At 44.9% G+C, this 15,911-nt stretch overlaps 1 non-coding gene across 1 annotated transcript; it reads left to right on the top strand.

Annotated features, from left to right (window-relative positions):
- The first annotated feature begins 3,784 nt into the window (after window positions 1–3,784).
- On the top strand, window positions 3,785–3,888 carry LOC115898916. Its single transcript, XR_004058566.1, has one exon. It is a non-coding gene; the product is annotated as a small nucleolar RNA U13 (small nucleolar RNA).
- The last annotated feature ends 12,023 nt before the right edge of the window (window positions 3,889–15,911 follow it).

Raw genomic sequence — 15,911 nt, 5'->3', positions numbered from 1 at the left:
GATCTTGGACTTTCCAGCCTCCAGAACTGTGAGAAAATAAATTTCTATTGTTTAAGCCATCTAGTCTATGGCATTTTGTTATGGCAACCTGAGCAGACTAATACAGTAGCTATGTACATCTTTAAGATTTCTCTTAAATATGTGGGAAACCATGTATGACAGGACCCCTGGAAGTTAAGAATTTTCATGATGATCAAAGCCCTTCTCAATAATTTTTTGATGCTTCTCTCTAGACACGTCCACAGGAATTTTTTAAAAATAAAATGTTTAGGCAGAGCACAGTGGCTCAGGCCCATAATTCCAACACTTTGAGATCCCAAGGCAGGAGGATAGCATGAGCCCAGGAATTGGAGACCAGCCTGGGCAACATAGCAAGATCCCATCTCTACAAAAAATGTAAAAAAATAAAAATAAAAAATAAAATCATCTTTACAAAAATGTTTGATGCAGTAAGTAATGCCCTTCATGCATACTCCTGGACTCTAGACCCAGAGCTTCTGATCCAATAAGTCAAGGATGAGGTCCAATAATCTGCATTTATTTTAATGCTTTATTTGGAAATAATTTCGAACTTACAGAAAAAGTTGCAAAAATAGTACCAAGAACTCTCATGTACCCTTCATCCAGATTCTCCAAATGTGATTATTTTATCCCATTTTCTTTACATATATATAACATATATGTACATATATGTGTGTGTATATTATGTGTGTGTGTGTATATATGTATACACACATACATAATTTTTTTTCTGAATCATTTAAATATAAAAGTCAGCCTGGCAAGGTGGCTTAGGCCTATAATTGCAGCAGTTTGGGAGGTCAGGGTGGGATGATCACTTAAACTAAGGAGTTCGAGACCAGCCTGGGCAACATGGCAAAATCCCATCTCTATAAAAAATACAAAAAATTAACCAGGTGTGGTGGCACACACCTGTGGTCCCAGCTACTCAGGAGACTGAGGCGGGGGGATTGCTTGAACCTGGGAGGTGGAGGATGCAGTAAGCCGAGATCACACCTCTGTACTCCAGTCCGGGCAACAGAGTGAGACTCTGTCTCAAAAAACAAACAAGCAAACGAAAAAAAAAAAAAAAAAACAGTAAATGTCCCTAAATAGTAGTGTGTTTTTGCTAAAGAAAAACAGAGAAAACAGGACATTGCCTTATATAACCACAATATAATAATCAAAATCAAGAAATTAACATTGGCACAGCACAATTAACTAATCTTTAAACCTTTTCAGGCCGGGTGCAGTGGCTTGTGCCTGTAATCCCAGCACTACGGGAGGCCGAGGTGGGTGGATCACTTGAGGTCGGAGTTCAAGACCAGCCTGGCCAACATGGTGAAATCCCATCTCTACTAAAAATGCAAAAATTAGCTGGTTGTGGTGGTGGGTACCTGTGATCCCAGCTGCTCGGGAGGCTGAGGCAGGAGAATCGCTTGAACCTGGGAAGCAGAGTGGTTGCAGTGAGCTGAGATCATGCCATTGCACTCCAGCCTGGGTGACAAGCGTGAAACTGTCTCAACAAAACAAAACAAAACAAAGCAAAACAAAAACAAAATCAAAACCTTTTCAAAATGTGCCAGTAGTCCCAATAATGCTCTTTACAGCAAAAGAAAACTTTTTTTCTGTTCCTGGATCCAGTCCAGATTGTGCTTTGCATTTACCTGTCTCATCTCTTCAGTCTTCCTTAATCTGTCCTTTCTTCATCTTTTATGACATTGGCCTTTTTTGAGGGGCATAGGCAGGTTGTTTCGCAGAATGTACCTTGGGTTCATACTGACATCTCTGATTCCAGTCCAAGGTCTCAGGATTATTCTAGGTCTACCTCCTTTCCAGATTTGTAAGGCCTTTCTCAGACAGTGAGAAACATGGCTCTCATTATCTCTATTTTACTCAGTTGCTCAATCCTCATATACACATAAAGTAGTCTCAGAATTCCTAACCATAACCATGTGTTAAAAAAAATAAAATCACTAACTAAATTACAACATTTGCCTGGGCATGGTGGCTCATGCCTGTAATCCGAGCACTTTGGGAGGCCGAGGGGGGAGGATCACTTGAGCCCAGGAGTTCAAGATTAGCCTGGCAACATAGGGAGACCCCATCTCTATTTAAAAAATAAAAATATTTGTGTACAGTCATTTCTGCTTTTTGTCTTATAGTATCCAGTGAAAATAACTGTTTCCCAAAGTTACTTGGATTAGTTATTTTCTTCCTCATGCCCGTTAGCATGGTTATGTCATTCATTTGTAATATGCTTAGGTTCCTTTGTTTCTATTTATGTTCCATTTTGGGTTCCCCCAAGCCTACTTTATTTTAATGTATTTATTTTGTCACCCACTTCCTCACTTTTCCATATCTATTTTTGGAATATGTGAAACATTACTATGCTTCTAAAAGAGGCAAAACTATACCAAAAGAATAAAAGTGTTCCTCCCTGCTCATCCCTACTTCCCGTCCCCTCCTTTCCACCATGTGCCTACCCATTCCCTTTAGGTAACAAATCTCGTTCATTATTGTTTCATGTGCAAGCTCAGGATGAAAGTGTTGGGCCCTGGGAGGTGGATTCCCATGATTCCATGCTCTGGTTCCCTTCTGCAGTAAATGTATCCAAAGTCCTGACCATGCTTCTTAAATTTTCTGGGTGTAATGTATTGAAGAGGGTTGGGGAATTCACCTGAGCTCATGGTTGTGGGATCATCCAGAAATTGAGGAGTTTCACTATTTTATTTAATTTAACGTTTAAAAAGGTAAAGTGTGTTCTATATACCTGTAAGAAAACAGCCAGTTTATGGCAAAAACGGTGCCATCTTGAAGCAAATCCACCATCATGATCAATGTTTGACTCCTGCATACCAAGGCGTTTTGCAGCAAGATTTTTAAACAGTTCCTGTAGTCTAGATAACTTTAATAATAATGCTTATTTAACCTGCCCAGTTTTCTTTCTTTCTTTCTCTTTTTTCTTTCTCTCTTTCTTTCTTTCTTTCTTTCTTTCTTTCTTTCTTTCTTTCTTTCTTTCTTTCTTTCTTTCTTTCTCTCTCTCTTTCTTTCTTTCTTTCTTTCTTTCCTTTCTTTCTTTCTTTCTTTCTTTCTTTCTTCTTTCTTTCTTCTTTCTTTCTTTCTTTCTTTCTTCTTTCTTTCTCTCTCTCTCTCTCTCTTTCTTTTCTTTCTTTCTTTCTTTTTTTTTTTTTTTTCCAGAGTCTCGCTCTGTCACCCAAGCTGGAGTGCAGTGGTATGATCTCGGCTCACTGCAACCTCTGCCTCCCGGGTTCAAGCAATTCTCCTGCCTCAGCCTCCAGAGTAGCTGGGATTACAGGTGCCTGCCATCCACACTTGGCTAATTTTTGCATTTTTAGTAGAGACAGGGTTTCACCATGTTGGCCAGGCTGGTTTCAAACTCTTGACCTCAAGTGATTTACCCGCCTTGGCCTCCCAAAGTGTTGGGATTACAGGTGTGAGCCCCTGTGCCCAGCCTCCCCAGTTTTCCAGAGTTTTGGCAAGAAAGTCTAAGACCAGACTGGCTAGACATGCCTTTACTCTAAAAGCATGCTATAGAAAGAATACTTTCTGATGGGCGGGTGCGGGTTTCCACAGTCTTAGAACTCCCTGAGACATGGCTTCCATTCCTAAGTCCCTATTAAATATTTCTTTCTGAGAAACTGGGCTTGTCAGCCTTGCTCTTCTGCTTTTCAGTTCCCTTGGCCTTTAGGGGTGGGTTGCATATACCAGCTACTGTGGAACATTTGCTGAGCCAGGCAGGAGCTGAAGAACCAAGAAATTGATCCTTTTGTAGTTCCTAAGCATGATGATTGGGTGTTCATGTGCTTATGTGAGATGTGCCTTTCTCAAACCTTGTTATGACATCAGCACATTATTCAACTGATATGAAAAAAAAATGGGTTAGGGGAATGAAGCATCTGTGTGTGAAATTCCAGGGTGGCCAGCAACATCTATGTGGGGTGGTGTGACACCTCTGCTAGATTCTTGTGGACCTCCGCATGAGTAACGGCACATCCCAAAAACCCAAAAGGAGTTACTAACTGAAAGCCATATAGTGCACTGCGATAGGGAAGGATGGTGGGTAACCTATCCAGTGGGCTGGCCACTTCTCTGGGCTGTTCATTTGGCTTTGGAGGCCCAGTTAGCAGCAGAGGCGAAAATTAAATGGCTAGGGAAGGAATTGCAATGAGAAAAAGACACGTGACTTTCAACTTCTCTCCTTGCATCCGACATAATGAAGAAAATTGATGACCAAGAGAACAAAAATTGAAACCTTAGCATGTAGACAGATTGGTCCGTCTAGGGGGAATGAAATGGAAATGACCAGAAATCAAAGCTGTCATAACTAAGCCCGATTGGGATGTGAAAATTTGGAATCCCTGGGAATGTTGTGGAGAGTAATATTTCGATGACATAGAGGTCATAGCTGAAGAGGGGAATGAAGATCATTGGCAAGCTCACCCCTCGTGCACAGGAAAGTGAAAGCTGAACAACTCCAGCAATGTGGGAGTCAATGGATCCAGGAGACTCTCACTATCGGAGTATATCACTTTCACTATCACTATCTCACTGCTACAGAACTCTTAAAGATTGCAAAGACGTTTAAGCAACCACCTAAGTAACCACTGACCTCTTAGATCGTCTGATTATGGGACACAGGGTTTTTCTTTAGCTGGGAATCAAGCAGAGAAAAATGATTAACATCATCACCCATCTGGTCCTGCGGCAATGCCTTCATAACCCAGGAAGAATAGCCTTATGGAATGGATTATTCTAGCTATGAGAGAGGCTTGACCTAATGAAAGAGATTTACCAGGAGGGATAACCTGCTGGTGGTCAATCAAAGAGGCCCAGAGGCTTCTCTGGGAATTAGGAATGAGGCAAGCCATCTGTACCTGGGTTTTCACAGGAACTGATATAGCAGTTTTTACTGCCAGGGTGAAAAATAAATTGCTACAGCATGCACCAAGAAAATGGCATGGCCCTTTTCTATCTTTGTTGAGGCCTGGAGTGGAACAAGATTATACACATGATGTGGGAAAAGCCATTGCAAATTTGGAAAAAACTGAGCAAACCAGGGACAGAGTAAGCTTGGGAACCCGATGAGGGTTAGCAAAAGGGAAAAAGAAAATCCCACAGCAAGAAGGAGGAAAAAAAAGGGAAAGGGATAGATAAGAGGCACGTGTAAGTAAATGTGGCATGATTTATTGGGAGCAGAAATATCCCAATAAAAAATAGACAAACAACCTAATGCTGTATTAGCCACCACACAGAGGGACCTACAGCCTAAACAGCAATTTCGTTGCTTCCTTTCTGCCCCTCCCGCAGAAGAGGAGGACTCGACTCCTTCTTGTAACGCCCCAGCCTATCAGGGTGGATCCCACCCCAGCTCTGAAATTAGTAGGGCCGAGGTTAGTCCCATGTTTGAGCAATAGAGGGTGACCAGAGGCCCCATACTGAGCTCATCACTTACTGGTCCTGAGAAATAAGAAGACTATTGCCTTACTAAGGACGGGATGTACTTTAATCCATGGACACATTCCGAAAGACCCCTTGGTCAGTGGTCTACCATTGATGGTTATGGGGCACAAATGATCCTAGTAAAAAGGCCTTTAATACATCTTGGTTTGGGGAAAGTGTCCCCTGCCCCGTATAAGGTGCTTATTTCCTCTATTCCATAAAATATTTTAGGCATGAATATTCTGTTAGGAAAGACTGTAAACTTCAGTGGAAGAATTCAGATTAAAGGTGATTATAGTACAGGTATTCTTAGGAAAGAGGGAAACCCGTACAGTTCTCTAGCCCTAGGTGGGTTGTCAACGTTAAACAATACAAATTGCCTGAGGGGCATGCTGTAATAAGTGCAGCTACTGAGGAATTTAAAAGGTGCATATTATCCGACCAACTCAAAGCCAGATTATCAGTTCCATCTGGCCTGCATGTAAGCCAGACTGGGCCTGGCTGATGACTGCGGGTTACCAGAAATTGAACAAGGTAACCCTGGCCATGCAAGCTGCAGTTTCTTAAATTACTCAGGTAGTCAACCACATCGTGTCTGTCCTGGGTACACATCATGCTGTCTTAGGTTTGGCTAATACCTTTTCCTGCATTCTACTGTCCAAATAATCACAAAACCAACTTGCTTCTACCTGGCCAGGTTTCCAGTGGACCTTTCAAGTGTTGCCCTTGGGCTATTTCACATTCTTACAATTTGTTACCCAATGATAGCTAGAGATGAGTCTTTGCTCTCACTCCTGACTTCTCTTTTTTGATCTTCTTATATGTATAATATGATGTTAACCTCTGAGATGTTCATGTGTATTATGAACGTCTCAGGGCATTGTTCAATCATCTTCTGGATCAAGGATGGGAAATCAACCCTTCAGAAGATCCAAGGCCCAGGTCCTGCAGTGAAGTTTTAGGGGTTACACGGTGGGGTAAGATTCCTTTTATATTGCGTACATTAATGGACAAAGTCCAGTAGCATCCAACTCTGAAAACAGAAGAGAAATCCAAACATTTGTGGGTCTTTTAGGATATTAGCATTTATCCCACACTTAGCCCAGTGTTTGAGGCCACTATATGGACTTATTAGAGAAAGGACACATTGAAACTGGGACACATCGCAGCAGGGAGCTTTGAACAGGCTAAAGCGCTAGTATAGCAGGCACAAGCCTCAGGCACCCCTTTAGAGGGAGTAGCGATGACTTTGGATGTTACTGCTACTCCTGTGGGCAGGAGTTGGGTCTTATGGCAACCACGGTATGGTAAATCAATCCCTTTAAGATTTTGGTCACAATTATGGAAAGGAGCGAAGCCAGATACTGAAACAGAAAATTTTCCCTGATCCCTTCACAGGCCTCATGACAGGGGTGCCTCGGTTACTCAGCCCACAGCTCTCAACCCCCTGTGGGATGGGAAGCATGCAGGTGAGCAGGTGTAAGAGCCAGGGAAAGTGCTTTTGGGCGCTGGCAGGAGCAAAACTCTGTGCGTTCCTCCTAAGGGGGATAAAAATCCCATGGCCCCCAAAGCCCCAGAGGGCGTGTGTTGCAGTGAGCTCTTTTAGCTTTGCTGTCTGAGGATGGCTTAAGTAAGTGTTTAACAGCTCAGTGGACCCTCTGCCTTTTCGTGAGAGCAGAGGGTCTGTGTGACAGCTTTTTTGTATTCCGAGCTCTTGTCCAGCATCCAGGAAAAAGCAGATTGCACGAACGAATTGAAGGGTAACAAATACAGAGGATTTTATTGCCGATGGAAGTGGCTCTCAGCAGGAAAGGGAGACGGAAAGAGGAAGGAGCAGGAGAGTATTCTTCCCCTGAAGTCTGGCCGTATTCAGCCAGACTATTCTCCAAAGTCCTGCTGTCAAGCCATCCCTCTGGAGTCAAACTGCATCTCTCCAATGTTCAACTGCTTCTTTTCTTCTCCCCTTCTCTGCTCTCTGCCAGTGGAGCCTGGGGTTTTTATGGGTACAGGATGGAGAGCATAGTGGGCCAGGGTGGTGTTGGAAAAGGCAACATTCAAGCAGGAAAACGGGGATGTAAAGTTCTCACTTTGGGCTGTGGTTCCAGGCTTGAAGGTGGGGCCCTCGTCAGGGACTCCACTTTTACTGCCTGGAATTTCTCTCCCTCCTGTCCCTATCAATACTCTCCCATTGAACAAGTGCTAGCAGTGTATGCTTTACAGCAGGTGGAATCATTAGCAAAGGCCCTTCCCATGACTGTGAGAACTGGTCTACCAATCAAGGGATGGATAGAAGGATTATTTAAATCACCCACCTCCGTTGAAATCCCAAACACCTACCTTGAATAAATGGCATGCCTATTTGCAACAATGAAGTGTCCTGGTAACCAATCCCTTAAGCCCAGAATTGCACGCTGTGTTAGGCCTTGTTATATGTGAGCAACCAAAAGACATCCCTTTGTCCCTTCCTACTCCAGTGCCTGACACAATAAGCAAAGGAGTGTTATGCATCTCTGACTATGCTTGGTATACAGATGGCTCCAGCAAAGGATACCCCTGTACTTGGACCGCTGTTGCTATATGACCACAAACTGATACAATCTGGCTTGATATAAGTACCCATCACAGTAGACAGTGGGCTGAGTTGCAAGCTGCTTGGTTAATAATCACACATAAGCCCTGGCCCCTGGCTCTTTGTGCTGATAGCTGGGCTACATTCAAAGGCCTAATTGTGTGGCTAACCCAGTGGCAAGAAGAAAAATGGATGTTTATGCACAAACCCATATAAGGCATGAACATGTGGCAAGACATATAGAGAAGCTGCAACACCCTGCAGCTGATGAAATAGTTGGCATTTCATGTAGTGGTACACAGTAAGACTCAGTTCCAGGAAATATAGAAGTTGACACCCTAAGAACAATTAGAAGCGTTGTGCTCTGTCCCAGGCCAATGAATAGAGACTTGGGTACATAACAAAAGTAGTCATAGAAGTGCAAGAGTAGGCTTGGAGATAGCCAAGAAGGCAGGATTACCCTTAAAATATAATGACCTCCCAATAGCTGTTAAAAATGTTGATACGGTTTGGCTCTGTGTCCCCACCTAAATCTCATGTTGATTTGCAATTCACACATGTCAGGGGAGGTGGCTGGATCATGGGGGTGGTTCTCCCATGCTGTTCTCATGATAGTGAGTGAGTTCTCAAGAGATCTGATGGTTTAAAGGTGTTTGGCAGTTCCCTCTTTGCTCTCTTTCCCTCCTGCCACCATGTGAAGAAGGCCCTTGCTTCCCCTTCACCTTCTGCCATGACTGTAAGTTTGTTGAGGCCTCCCCAGCCACATGGAGCTGTGAGTCAATTAAGCTTCTTTCCTTTATACATTACGCAGTCTCAGGCAGTTCTTTTTTTTTCTTTTCTTTTTTTTTTTTGAGACGGAGTCTTGCACTGTCACCTAGGCTGGAGTGCAGTGGCCGGATCTCAGCTCACTGCAAGCTCCGCCTCCCGGGTTTACGCCATTCTCCTGCCTCAGCCTCCCAAGTAGCTGGGACTACAGGCCCCCACCACCTCGCCCGGCTAGCTTTTTGTATTTTTTAGTAGAGACAGGGTTTCACCGTGTTAGCCAGGATGGTCTCGATCTCCTGACCTCGTGATCCGCCAGTCTCGGCCTCCCAAAGTGCTGGGATTACAGGCTTGAGCCACCGCGCCCGGCCTTCAGGCAGTTCTTTATAGTAGTGTAGAAACGGACTAATACAAATGTATACCACATTCTTGATTGCATCCACACTATATACCATCTCATGCAGGGCACACTCATAGGGCTGTCCACCCTATAATAGATCAGCAAATGTAGGGCTTCTTTTTGTAAGTCAAGACAAAAAGTATGTATTGGCCTGTGTAGATACTGCTACTGAACTGCTGTAAGTTTGTCTTTGTAAGTGAGCTAATCAAGCCAGTACTATTAAAGGTTTAGAGGCTCTCAGTACTATGTATGGATATCCTTGACACACTGACAGTAACCAAAAGACCCATTTTGCTGGACATGATGTGCAGGACTGGGCCAGGGAACACAACAGATCATGGCACTTTCATCTCCCATGTAACCTCCAAAGAGCAGGGTTAACTAAAAGGAAAACTGGTCTTCTGAAAGCACAAATTCAGTTTCCTGGGGAGGCTGGGCATGGTGGCTCATGCTTGTAATCCCAGCACTTTGGGAGGCCAAGGTGGGAGGATCACTTGAGGTCAGGAGTTCGAGACTAGCCTGGCCAACATGGCAAAACCCCGTCTCTATTTAAAAAACTACAAAAATTAGCTGGGCATGCTAGCATGCACCTGTAATCCCAGCTACTCTGGAGGCTGAGGCAGGAGAATTACTTGAACCTGAGAGGCAGAAGTTGCAGTGAGCCAAGAGCATACCACTGTACTCCAGCCTGGGCAACAGAGCGAGACTCTGTCTCAAAAAATAAAACAGTTTCCTAGGGAAACCTACATTATTAATCTGTTCTCACATTGCTATGAAGAAATACCTGAGACTGGGTAACTGGAAAAGAGGATTAATTGGCTCACCGTTCTGCAGGCTATACAGGAAGCATAGCAGCTTCTGATTTGGAGAGGACTCTGGAAGCTTCTGATCATGGTGGAAGGCAAAGGGGAAACAAGCATCTCACACGGCAGGAGCAGGAGCAAGAGAGAGTGAGGGAGGAAGTGCTACACACTTTTAAACAAACAGATCTCACAAGAACTCATGCACTATTGTGAGGATAGTATGAAGAGGGTGGTGCTAAACCATTCATGAGTAATCCACCCCCTTGATCCAATCACCTCCCACCAGGCCCCACCTCCAACACTGAGGATTACAATTTGATATGAGATTCGGTAGAGATACAGATCCAAACCATATCACCTATCACCTACTTTGCTAGAGTGGATGAATGTATTATCTGCAGGGCTTATTTATTTAACTTCAGCCAAAGCAGGATGCTTGCTCCATCGTGCCCCACCGTGCCCCAAGCCTACCACTGTTTGCATATGGGTAACTGAGAAGACTGCTGCTTTGCTTCCAGACCTGATTGACAACCAGCGTATTTTGTGCATGACAACACTGACAGATATACTCTCAGGGGAGAGGACACTGCACTGGGGCTTAGAATGGCAAATATCCCCAGGCTGGATAGGCTATTTCCTGCCAGAGAGGGGGGAATATCCTCAACAGTTAGAGTGGTTCCCATTGCTCCTATTGAATACTGGACCCATGATCACCCGCTATAAATGGTTAGGGGAAGCAGTATCATAAGCGAACTAACACAGGAACAGAAAACCAAATACCGCACGTCCTCACTTGTAAATGGGAGCAAAACATTGAGTACACATGGACACAAAGAAGGGAACAACAGACACCAGGGCCTACTTGAGGGTGGAGGGAGGGAGGATCAAAACACTACCTACAGGATACTAAGCTTATTGCCTGGGTGATGAAATAATCCGTACGCCAAACCTCTGTGACATGCAATTTACCTATATAAGAAACCTGCACATGTACCCCTGAACCTAAAATAAAAGTTTTTTTTAAAAAAAGAAGCACAAATTCAAACTTTCCTGGATAAACCTACCTTGCAACGGTGGATGAATATGTGATCTGAAGCCCTTATTTCTTTAACTTCAGCCAAAGGGATGAGGTGCCTGCCCCATATGACAGGTTGGGACCACCATTCCCCAAGCCTACTATTGTTCACATACAGGTAACTGAGAAGACTGCTTTGCTTTCAGACCTGGTTGACACCCACCATATTTTCTGCATGAAGATAGTGACAGACATTCTACCAGTGGAGGAGACACTGCACTGGGGCTTAGAATGGCAAATACACCCAGGCTGGATAGGCTATTTCCTGCCAAAGAGGGGGGAATATCCTCAACAGTTAGAGTGGTTCCCATTGATTTTATTGAATACCGGTCCCCGATCACTCGTTATAAATGGTCAGGGGCAACACATATACCCCATGGCACGGTGGTGAGCTCTCTAATATAGTGTACTCTCAACCAAATTGCTTTGACCACAGCTGCTGACACTTCATCCCTGGGCAACATGGATGGTATACAGCCCCTTTCCCTTTACAAAAGCCAAGAGCTGACTCTATGCTAATTACTCTAAATGAAAGGACTGGTGTATTCTAACAGATGGAAAATAACTTTCCTTGCAAATACCCACTAAGTTTGTTTCCTTTCATCCTTAGTTGTCATGTTCTGCCAGTACTATCACTAGCTTCCACTGATGAAGCAAACCTTTTCCTACAATGGGCCAAAGAGTATGCTGTTGGCTTACAGAAAAACATCTGTTGGGGCCAGGCACAGTGCTCACACCTGTAATCCCAGCACTTTGGGAGGCTGAAGTGGGTGGATCACTGGAGCTCAGGAGTTCGAGACCAGCCTGGCCAACATGGTGAAACCCTGTCTCTACTAAAAATACAAAAATTAGTCGGGTGTGGTGGTGGGTGCCTGTAATCCCAGCTACTCGGGAGGCTGAGGCAGGAGAATCCCTTGAGCCTGGGAGGCGGAGGTTGCAGTGAGCTGAGATCACGCCACTGCACTCCAGCCTGGGCAACAGAGCAAGACTCTATCTCAAAAAAAAAAAAAAAAAAAGGGAAAAACATTGGTTGGGTATGCGGCTTCATGCCATGCTCCCATGCTTCTGGCTTGCTGTGGTGGGTATCTCCTTTCCAAGGACAAGATTGGAGAGAATATATAACACAAATGACCAGCTTCTCAGACTGAACCCCTGCGTCGAATGCCCTAGTTGTTATTGGCTTCATAGCTGGCTTTGGTCCTGGGGCACCTGGTGGCAGAAGCTGCTTCTTCGTTTAGGTGTTGTGCTCTTACGTTGCTTACTGTCCTCGTTTTGCCTTTATTGTTGCTGCAGCATCTTCCTCCAATAAAGCCAATGAGCTGCTGCTATAGCTATATGGTATCAAGCACCCTCCCTCTAGACCCAGGGACTGCACCATCCCTCTAGACCCAGGGACTAACAGGTGGGCGCGTGAGATTTTAAGGACCAGTACTGAGGAATGGAGTGTAGGTACACAGCCTGCTGTGTGGCCAGAGTGATTTCATCTTGAAGGGAAAACATCATGATGACAGATGTTTGACTCCCACATACCAAGGTATTCGGCAACAAGGTCTTTAAACATTGGCCATAGCATAGATAATGTCTCATAAAGATGCTTATCTAACCTCTCCAGTGGTCAGGAATTTCCGCAAGAAAGTGTGAGGCATGGCCAGGTGCTCATGTTTTAGTGTAAAAATTTGCTACAGAAAGTAAATGTTCTGGAGGACGAGTGTGGGTTCCACCCTCTTGCAGCCACTGGACACATAGCTTCTGTTCAAAGGTCCCCATTAATTGTTTATTTCTGAGAAACTCGATTTGTCAACCTCTTTCTTTGGCCTCTCAGTGCCCTCGGCCTTTGAGGGTAAGTTTATATAGACCTGCTCACCATGGAACAATACCAATGTGCCCAGTATGTTGTCTTTCTTTCTAGAGCAATTACTAGGAAACAAAACAGTAGGAAATAAAAGGTTACAAGGTATTGTCTGTCTTTCTTTCTTCCCTCCCTCCCTCCCTCCCTCCCTCCCTCCCTTCCTTCCTTCCTTCCTTCCTTCCTTCCTTCCTTCCTTCCTTCCTTCCTTCCTTCCTTCCTTCCTTCTTTCCTTCTTCCTTTCTTCCTTTCTTTTGAGACAGAGTCTCACTTTATCGCTTAGGCTGGAGTGCAGTGCTGTGATCTTGGCTCACTGCAATCTCCGCCTCCCAGGTTCAAGTCGTTCTCTTGCCTCAGGCTCCCGAGTAGCTGGGATTATAGGTGCCCGCCACCATGCCTGGACAATTTTTGTATTTTTAGTAGAGATGGCGTTTCACCATGTTGGTCAGGGTGGTCAGGAACTCCTGACCTTAGGTGATCCGCCCGCCTTGGCCTCCGGAAGTGTTGGGATTACAGGCGTGACCCACCACGTCCGGCCTGCTGATCTCTTTTTGATGCATTCTCTCCATCCCCATCTCTCTAAACCTTCTGTAACAGACTGTCAGACTTCCTCTCCCTCCTACACTCTCTTCCTTTTCTTTTGTCTCTCTCTGCTCCTCACCTCTTGACTAAAGATGTTGGCTGCTGCATCTCTGGCCAATGTCCAAATCCTAATACAACAACAAACATGGCCAGTACATCTGCCTTTAAGCACTTGTCACAGAGGTCATCTCTGCATCGTCTACTTCCAGCCTCCAAAGAAACAATTCACTACAAACCACTTCTGGAGACATGGCACCAACTACCAGGGAGGCAGCCAGGGAAAGATCAGGAACTCTCATCATCACATTTCTGCTCGGGACCAAGGTTCCTGAACTGGAAAGGGCTCATCTGCTCAGCCCTCTCTATCACCCCTAATCCCTGCAATCCTGCAGGTTTTCTTTATTGACACCTACAAGCTTCTCACTTTTGGGAAACAAAGATTGTAAAGGTTTTTTTTTTTTTTTTTTTTTTTTTTTTTTTTTTTTTTTAATAATTAACTCCATTTAATTTAGAGGAATTTCTTTTTAATTCATATATTTTAGTTAGGAAAACATGATCTTGGGCCGGACATGGTGGTTGTAATCCCAGAACTTTGGGAGGCTGAAGCAGGCGGATCACCTGAGGTCAGGAGTTCAAGACTAGCCTGGCCAACATGGTAAAACCCTATCTCTACTAAAAATACATAATTTAGTCAGGCATGGTGGCACATGCATGTAATCCCAGCTACTCAGGAGGCTGAGGCAGGAGAATTGCTTGAACCTGGGAGGCGGAATTCAGTGAGCCAAGTGCAGTGAGTCAAGATCACGCCACTGCACTCCAGCCTGGGTGACAGAGCGAGACACTGTCAAAAAAAACAAAAAAAAAAAAAGAAGAAAGAGAAAGAAAGAAAGAAAGAAAGAAAGAAAGAAAGAAAGAAAGAAAGAAAGAAGAGAGAGAAAGAAAGAAAGGATGCAGATAAAAGGCAGAGAGAGTGGGCCACTTGGTGAGACGGGGATGGAGAGTCGCCTGCCTAAGGCACACCCACCCAACTCACAGGTGAAACTGGAGTGGAATCAATGAGGATCTAAGTCAGGGATCTGGCTACTCTTGCCACTCTCTAGATGACCCCTTGCCCTGCCATCAGTCCCACTGAGACCCCTCACTGTCCTTCCTCCAGGACAAATTCACATGCCTAGTGGAATCCATGGAGAGCCCTCACAAGGCAAAAAGTCAGGAACTGCAGGCTAATGCTTCTCTCCCACTGGACAGGCCTCGGGAAGACTGGGAAGGGGCTAAGGGAAGCAGAGAAACTGCCTTCTCTGCCCAAGAGCAACAGATATATCTGCAGGGCAGGAATGAGGGACCCACATCTGATACACTTGGGACTGGGCTTCAGAAAGCGACCCCTCCCTATGCTGTTTGTGTCTCAGCAGGTGGTTTTGTCCAACCCTCTTCCCCCAGGTACCAGGAGGTACCAGCTGCATTAGCAGGTTCAGAGGCCTCAGGGGACGACCCTATGTCCCAGATTTCTGAGCAGATGGCCTAAGCTACTTTGCTTTGCGGCTCTGCAGACTGAAAGGAATTAGCCCCAGAGGCCAAGGACCAATGGGGCTGTGGGAACTTCTGGGCCAAAGGAGGAAGAGCACTTGATGAATTATTCAAGATTTGATAGATAGTGGCATCTGAATTTCGCTACCAGCAGGCAGTGCAGATCTCAACATCCACCTGGAAAAGATGCTGAGCCTGGGCACCAGTGCCACCAACTTTCAAGGGTGCTATGCTTGGTGGTCCGACTGGGTTGGGCTGCTGTCGTGGGAACCCAAATTACACAGCCCCACTGACACATCAGTTTTGCCAGAAGGTTCAGGCCACAGGGCTGGGCCATCATCTGGACATTAATCCCCCAGATGCTGAGGAAGTTGCTGAGGCAAAGAAAGGAGCAGCAAGATCACTGCAAGTAGAGAGTGTTTCAGCCAAGGATGCTTGTAAATTCGGTCCTTCACTCAGCTCACCCTGCCTATCCTTGAGAAACTCAGCTGAGAAGCTATTCTCCTCCACTCTCATTCCTCCAGAGTGTCTGGACTAGCCCAGTTTCATAGAAACGCCCCTTAAAATGGAGAATCTGATTCTACACCATGAATTTATCCTAGCTTGATAAATCAGCTAGAGAGCCTGATTTATCAACCTGAGAACACCTGGAACAAACCGGTAATCTGACAATGTCAAGTTTATTAACCCTTTGCAATGAGGGAGGCTGCACACCAGAAGGACTTTAGAATGTCTCACCAAACAAGGAAAGGATAGAGATTTTATAGGATCTGAGGAAAGGCCGAAACTTATGTGAAATGACACAAACCCTGCCATATCTGTCCATGCCATGTTGTCTATCAAGTATATTAATTGTGAGGAGCACATCTGTGTATCTACCTCTA

Source organism: Rhinopithecus roxellana, chromosome 7, assembly GCF_007565055.1.
Source record: "Rhinopithecus roxellana isolate Shanxi Qingling chromosome 7, ASM756505v1, whole genome shotgun sequence".
Classification (NCBI taxonomy): domain Eukaryota; kingdom Metazoa; phylum Chordata; class Mammalia; order Primates; family Cercopithecidae; genus Rhinopithecus; species Rhinopithecus roxellana.
The sequence above is the reverse complement of the archived record's forward strand: the minus strand, read 5'-3'. Positions and strand labels throughout refer to the sequence as shown.